Consider the following 8390-nt stretch of genomic DNA (forward strand, 5'->3'; position numbering starts at 1 on the left):
TAACGTTTCGTATGGCATTTTTGTTCGAAGGTTTAATTATGAACTTTACACCTTTTGCAAGTAATAACGTTTCATGATCCGTCAAATTATGTCCCGAAAAATTTTTCACAAATAATTTGGCATTTTTTACTAACTTGGTATGAATATTTTAAATAGAATATTTTTATTTACCAAATTAGGGCCCCAGGATGGCATATGATACAGACAATATTATTATAAACAATAACATATGCAATACACACACAGTAAAGATATGTAACAAGTGTTATAAAAATAATAAAATAAAATAATATAACACAGAAAATACACTCAACAAAATAGTAGCAATGTATTATTATTCAATGAATACTATGTTGAAAATGACTCAAGTGCACCCGGTAAGTGTATCTTCACTTTGAGAAGACAAACATGAGGCATTAGTAGTTTGTGCGGAGAAATGTCAATATATAAAAAAAAAAAAAAAAAAATACAAAAAATACAAAAAAATACAAAAAAATACAAAAAGAACCCAATAGAAAACAAAGCAATTAAGCACTCCCACATTTGACTATGAGGTATACTGCAAATAACAAAGTTTATTTAATAAAGGATATTTAATATGACTTATCTGCAGAAAGCACCAAGAGTCGGTGCTTAAAGGGGAGTCCCTGCTTGTACTTAATGCAGATGAGTCAAGCTCCTTAATTATTGAAAATATATTTTAAAAACATATTTCTAAGATTATAGATTCTGTGTCCAGCCAGCAAAGATCATCAAGGAACGGTGCCAAAGAATTTGAAATTCTTCTTATGATCTGTGCAGGCTTAACAGGGTATCCAAATTCATATTAAAGAGTTATAATGAATTAGTTATTGCAGATTAAGTTGTACTTTAATTCTTAGTATCTTCTATATATTTGTAAAATGCAAATAGTACATTAGGATCCTCATTATTCATTATCCAAATTAATTTGTTATCAATATTTAAATTTTGAAAGTTTGGACATGATTTTAATATATTTTGCATCATTTCCTCTCTTTTTAATAAATGAGTGTCACATTTAAATAAAAAATGAACTTCATCCTCAACCTCACCTGAGGTGCACCTGAGACAAATTCGGTTTTGTCGAAGAGTACCCTGGTATCTACCAGATTCAATTTGCAATTTGTGAGCAGATATTCTTAATCTAGTAATACATTTCCTTTGCTCAAAATGTCGAATTATTGACAAATAATTTTCAAAACCATAGTTGCACTTGAATGTTACATAAGTTCGTAGTTTACTATCTTTATGTATGTCTAGCTGTTTTTTCCACAATGCAGTATAGTATCCCTTAACTATCTGACCACAGTGTAGTTTAAATGTTGAGTATTTTTCAAGAATATGTTTTTCTATGCCTGACATTTTTTCCCTTAAAATATTAATTGATCCATACCAAGAGGTTTTTTTTGTTGTTTCAAATAGCTTTTTAGAACAATTATATGCAGCTTTTAACAAGGGAAATGATGAGCAAATATTTTCTAAACGATGCCAATATCCTAAAACATGTTTGACTATATCATAGCGAAGTGGAAAACGGCCTAATTCAGACAAAACTGCAAAGTTTGTACTCTTCCTATTAACGCCTAAAATATATTTGCAGAATTTAATATGAAGTTTTTCACAAAGTATCCTTGAGTAAATTGTATCCACTGTTATGTTTTCTTTTTTTAAGCGTGCAGTAAAGGGATTGAAATATCCCCAAATTTCACACCCATATAAAAGTATAGGCTTTATTGTATGGTCAAAAACATGAATTGCATTTTTAACAGTAGGATTATGCACTAAAAAATCATTACATAGTTTGAAGTATGCTTTTAAGGCTCTTTGGTATAAATCATTCTGAGCATATGAAGAAGAACATGATGCATTAAATTGGATACCCAAATATTTATAATTAGATACACACTCCAGCTCATCTTTGTTGAAAATAAATTTTTGAGAGATATGTCTGCCTGCCTTGTTGAATATCAACACTTTAGTTTTTTTAGTATTTATATCTAAGCACCAGTCATTGCAAAAATTATGAAGTTCATTTAATTTCTCTTGTATTCCTTCAGCTGAGTTAGATAAAATTACAATGTCATCAGCATACATAAGGCAATGAATGAGTTTGTCATCCAGCATAATTGGATCTCTGGTTCGTGTAAAATAGTCTGGAAGGCTATTTATAAATATTTTAAACAAGTTAGGACTCAAGTTATCTCCTTGTTTAACACCAAGCTTTGTTTGAAAGAATTCAGTTATTTTATCATGTATTTTTATACAAGATCTAGTTTCAAGATACATATTCTTTATAACGCTATAAAACCTTGAACTAACCCCAATCTCTAACAGCTTAATTCTAATTCCTGTATGTATTACTTTATCAAAAGCTTTATGAAAATCAACAAAGCAAGCAAACACTCTCCCATCCTTAGTATTACAGTATTTATCAAAAATACATTTTAAAACAAACATATGGTCAGATGTTCTTGCCTTTCTTGTGAAACCTATTTGACAATCATTAATTACATTATTTTCTTCTAAAAAACTATCCAACCTTATATTAAGTATACTGTTAAAAAGCTTACCAATTGCATTAGTGATTGTTAGTCCTCTATAATTATTTGGGTCAGTGACTTCACCTGACTTATGTAATACTGTAATATAACCTTCGGTACAATTTCTTGGGTATAAACCATGAGACAGACAAGAATTAAATATTTTTGAAAGAGACGATAGTAAAACATTTTGACTGTGTTTAATCATATTGTTTGAAATGTTATCCAAGCCTGGTGATTTGTTACAACATAGTTTAGAAATGGCAAAGAAATTTCATTCTCTGTTATAAGTTTATCAAGATTATTAAAACAAACATTTTTTTCAAGATTATCTAGCTTTTTTTCCAACTTAGGTATGTAATTTCTCCTTTTATTGTTGTTGTTTTCTACAAGTTTATGTCGTACATTTTTGTTTTTGATAGTTCGTTTAAAGCGTCTGGTCATGACCTGGTAGCGAACTGATTCTGTGCACGTGCTATGTTAACCTCATTTCTCGTGATATCACCTGCAGATAATGTTTGGGTCAGATTTGTGATAAAAATAGAATGACTTGTAGAAGGTTAATAAGGGTGAATAGTTATATCTGACCTCCTAAGATCTTCAAATAGCGTAAATAATTGTAGTTTGTGGTTTTGGTTAATATATATTTTTTTTAATTTACATTTTTCTGCCCATCCCTGAATATTAGATTATAATAAAATCGATATCGTTGATTTTGTTACATTGTATGGTGTATAGATATTTGATTGTTTTAATCGATACTGTTTATCTGTCTTAACTGGTATACTCTGCATTATATTTAATGTGTGCCGGGTTGAGATATATAATATCGTTATCGTTTCGTTTTAGGGGTAATAATAAATAAGGTTTAATTATAATATGTACAGTGTGTCACGTGTGCTAAATCTGTATTCTATTTATACTCGGTTACAGCCTCTGTTTCATATGTATACGTCATTATGTAGTTATAATTAAACTAGATCTGGAACTGAACATGTCTGTTCAATAAGCCACACATAACATGGTGTCAGATTAATCCATTGAAAATGGAGATGAGGACTATCCATTCAGAACACTTCGCAATGTAAAAAGTTGTGCAAATTGTTAAGATTCTGTAAAAAGGAATTTAAGATGGAATCCACACTAGGATCAACGCCCAAAATGGACTGGGAAAGTGGTGACTTACCGACAGCATGGAAAACGTTCAAACAACACGTGCAGTTTATGTTCGAAGGACCACTTAAATCAAAGAACGAGGAAACGAAATGTAACTACCTCATGATATGGGTTGGAAATAAAGGCCGGAATATTTACTCCACGTGGAATTTACAAGTTGCAGAGGCCAAGCTTTTAAAGACGTATTATGAGAAATTCGAAAACTATGTAAAGCCTAAATCAAATAAATTGTATGCGAGGTACAAATTCACAACAAGAAAGCAATCAGACGTATAAACTTTCGAACAGTTTGTTACCGATTTAAGGATATTGATTAATGATTGTGACTATCAACAAAAAGAAGAAATGTTGCGAGACCAAATCGTATTTACCGTTAAATCACAGAAAATAAGAGAAAAACTAATAAACGAAGGAAGTGATCTAACTCTAGAAAAAGCAATCGATATTGCAAGAACATATGAACTATCGAAACAACAACTAAGGTCAATGAATGGAGAGGATACATCAATTCATGCGTTAAAAAAGAAACCGTCCGCGCACACATCAACAAGAAGAGAAGAATATGGGCCTAGAAAGTACAATTCACAAAAGAATTCAAAGTGTGGAAAATGTGGACATGATCATCGCCGAAATGAACAATGCCCTGCCGAAGGTAAGAAATGTAACAAATGTTTAAAGATGAACCACTTTGCTGCAATGTGTAAAACAAAACAAAACAAATCACGTGATTTTCGCAACAAGAAGAACATACACACGATTAGTGAATCTGACAGCTCATCAGAAGGTGAATTTTATGTAGGAACTATACACGCTCCTGTACACACTATAGATAACACGTGGTACGAGACCTTGAAAATAAACAATCAACCAATCAGATTTCAACTAGACACTGGAGCTAAATGCAACGTCATCTCTACAAAAACATTCTCGAAGCTAAATCTCGATGTAATCAAAACAAAACCAGACATCTCATTAAAGTCGTACTCAGGTCACAGTATCAAACCACGATATGCAGTTAACATTCCCTGCACTTACAAAGGTCAAACTTGTGATGTCAAATTCTATATTGTTGATATAGATTCTACATCAGTACTTGGAGAAAAAGCATGTGCAGACTTTGAATTAATTAAAAGGCTCTACACAATACAAACAGATGACAACCAAATCATTGAAAGCAATCAAACAAATCCAATACCGGAAGATATCCGAAAGAATTACGCAGACATTTTTAAAGGCATAGGGTGTATACCAGGAGAACACTCAATTCAAATTGACAGTACAGTACAACCTGTAGTACACGCACCTAAAAAAGTACCAATAGCAATAAAGGACAAGGTTAAAGAAGAACTCCAGAGAATGGAACAAAATGAAATAATTGTAAAACAAACTAAACCTACTCCTTGGGTTAATTCTATGGTTACGGTTATAAAGCCAAATAACAAGGTCCGAATTTGTTTAGATCCAATAGACCTCAACAAAGGGATCCGTCGAGCGCATTATCCATTAAAGACTATCGAAGAAGTGATAGCTAATATGCCCGAAGCAAAAGTTCTGAGTAAAATTGATGCAAAAAATGGATTTTGGCAGCTCAAGCTCACAGAAGAGAGCTCGAAGCTCTGTACATTCAACACTCCATTTGGGAGGTACAGATTCAAAAGGCTACCGTTCGGAATCGTCTAAGCCTCAGAAGTGTTTCAAAAGGCAATGTCTGAAATGTTTGATGACATAGAGGGCGCAGTATCTATCATAGATGATGTTCTGATATGGGGCAAAGATTTACAAGAACACAACGAACGACTTAAAAAAGTTTTAGATAGAGTAAGAGAAAACAATCTAAAATTGAGTCCTGAGAAATGTGAATTCAGAAGAAATCAAATATCGTATGTTGGACACTTACTTACATCTGAAGGAGTGAAACCTGATCAAGAAAAAGTTAGAGCTGTAGAAGCTATGCATCCGCCTGAAAACAAAAGCGAGCTGTTGACGTTTCTAGGATTTATAAACTATCTTACCAAGTTCATACCGAATATGTCAGAAGTTAGCGCACCACTAAGGCAACTTCTTGAGAAGAAAACTGCATGGCATTGGAACGAGCAACAACAAACAAGCTTCCAAAAGCTGAAACATATGGCTACGAACTCGCCAGTACTTAAATACTTTGATCCTAAATTACCATTAACTCTTTCAGTTGATGCAAGTCAAAAGGGATTGGGTGCAGTGATTCTTCAAGAAGGAAAACCGATTGCGTACGCGTCGAGAGCTATGACAATAAGTCAGCAGAGATATGCACAAATAGAAAAGGAAACACTAGCAATAGTGTATGGCTGTAAAAAGTTCCACCAATATATTTTTGGACGAAAGGTACTTGTTGAAACAGACCACAAGCCGTTACAAGCGATATTTAAAAAGCCGCTATACCAAACTCCGACAAGATTGCAACGTCTACTTTTGTCATTACAAAAGTACGATCTCAATATTTAGGTGTAATACCACCAAATCATGGTACGTCACATCCGGTTGCATACGAAAGTAGGCCTAAAAAAATATTCCCTTGAATTTGACAGTTGTAGAAAATTAACCCTGCATTTCAATGCACTTAAATTTTTCTGAGTCGTAAATATGTATGTTGGGTGTCTGAAAGCATCATTCTTTTTTTATTTGAGGGTCTTATAAAATATTTTGGAACGTTAAGGTTACATAGTTACCAAAGCAGGTAACCAGTAAATAACAGTGTAAAAATTGGGTTGTCTACCCTCGGCGGTGGTTACTTTCTTATATGCAATGAAATGTAGTGTGAAATTTTCACTGTATCACTGGAAAGGATTGAACTTTACACATGCAAAGTATTTCTTTGGTTGAAATAAAGGTAAATACTGTACGATTTTTTTAAAAGTGCCAATTTAACAAAGACTAATAGGGAAAAATCAATGGTGGTATTACACCTATTTAGGGAAACTAAATGTGCACTCGTGACCCTATTGTACTTTCATTTTTAAAAGTTATTAATAAACCAGTTCATACATTGTAAACATGGACTATTCGGAATGGATTTAGACACAGAAAGTACGTTTGAGGTAAAATTGCATTGAAATGGGGGTTTACGGGTGTTTTCTTAGTCAAATGGGTGGACAGACGAAGCTGTATTTAGATTACTGTGTTAAATTTTAAATTACCCTTACAGTTTTTGTTTTGTTTATACAACATGTGAATTTTTTATTTCAGTGTTAACCATGTTCTGAAGAGCATTCTGTTGAAAAATCTTATATGTGAATTGGTCTGCAGATGACACTTCAGCATTAAAGTATGTATCAACTATCATCATGTTTTTTTTTGTTTTGGCCGCAAAAGTTTACAATTTGCCATTGTGCCGTCTACATTTTGCACAGACAATAACTCATCTTAACACTTATTTGTCCTGGATTTATACACATCAGAATCCAGTCTCACATGCTTAAACTTTATAATTCTTACCAATTATTTTTTGTACCAGCATTGCAAGGGACATAACCCTTTTTAAAAACATTTTGAGGTATTTTTTTTATTACTCTTTCTCCCCATTTTCTAATGTAAAATACAAGAAAGTGGACTTTTTGTGTAAATCTATTAGAAATATACTGTTATGAGTAAATAAAAAGACTTTGATACCAGTAGCAATAAATGATTGACTGAAAGGGAACCGTTATTTCTCACACTCATTCTAGGGGAACAGACCAAAAACTCAAGTTACACATAAGGGCTTATGGAAACTTCCGTGTAGACTGTTAACATTTATAGAGACAGTTCTTTCAGCTAAAACACTTTAATTATTGATTTAACATTACATTTATTTCATTTTTGTGGGAAAATAATCACATTTGTTTTATTTTTTAGACAAAAGATATCAAGTTTTGATGAAAAAGGAAGGAAGGAGGAAAAATGGACCAAAACAGACCAAAACAGACCTTCAAATGAACTCTAAAAGGTGCAATAAAATTGTTTATCATCTTAAAGTTGTCTTTTGTATTCTATTTAATTGTTTGAATGCATATATCATGAGTTTATGATCAGATATTAGTCAACACTGCATTTTATAATGATACACTGAAATTAGGATTTTTCGAAGAAATTGGACTGAAATTGCCGTAAGATATGGCCTTACATTATGGTGATTTTCTCTGAAACTATAGTTCTGACTGAGACAAAACTTGACAGTTATGCTTGAAATAACTTGCAATTGGAGGGGAAAAAATTGCATTAAGTTTATTTGACATTTAGGTGTTCTTTAGGTGTAATACCACCAAATCATGGTACGTCACATCCGGTTGCATACGAAAGTAGGCCTAAAAAAATATTCCCTTGAATTTGACAGTTGTAGAAAATTAACCCTGCATTTCAATGCACTTAAATTTTTCTGAGTCGTAAATATGTATGTTGGGTGTCTGAAAGCATCATTCTTTTTTTATTTGAGGGTCTTATAAAATATTTTGGAACGTTAAGGTTACATAGTTACCAAAGCAGGTAACCAGTAAATAACAGTGTAAAAATTGGGTTGTCTACCCTCGGCGGTGGTTACTTTCTTATATGCAATGAAATGTAGTGTGAAATTTTCACTGTATCACTGGAAAGGATTGAACTTTACACATGCAAAGTATTTCTTTGGTTGAAATAAAGGTA

The 8390-nt window shown here is 32.5% G+C and overlaps 1 long non-coding RNA gene across 1 annotated transcript; it reads left to right on the forward strand.

The window, feature by feature from the left end:
• Window positions 1-6401: 6401 nt before the first annotated feature.
• On the forward strand, window positions 6402-7726 carry LOC143080972 (uncharacterized). Its single transcript, XR_012979831.1, has 3 exons — window positions 6402-6603; window positions 6960-7038; window positions 7608-7726. It is a non-coding gene; the product is annotated as an uncharacterized LOC143080972 (long non-coding RNA).
• The last annotated feature ends 664 nt before the right edge of the window (window positions 7727-8390 follow it).

The sequence above is a fragment of the Mytilus galloprovincialis genome, chromosome 6 (genome assembly GCF_965363235.1).
Source record: "Mytilus galloprovincialis chromosome 6, xbMytGall1.hap1.1, whole genome shotgun sequence".
NCBI classification, from domain to species: domain Eukaryota; kingdom Metazoa; phylum Mollusca; class Bivalvia; order Mytilida; family Mytilidae; genus Mytilus; species Mytilus galloprovincialis.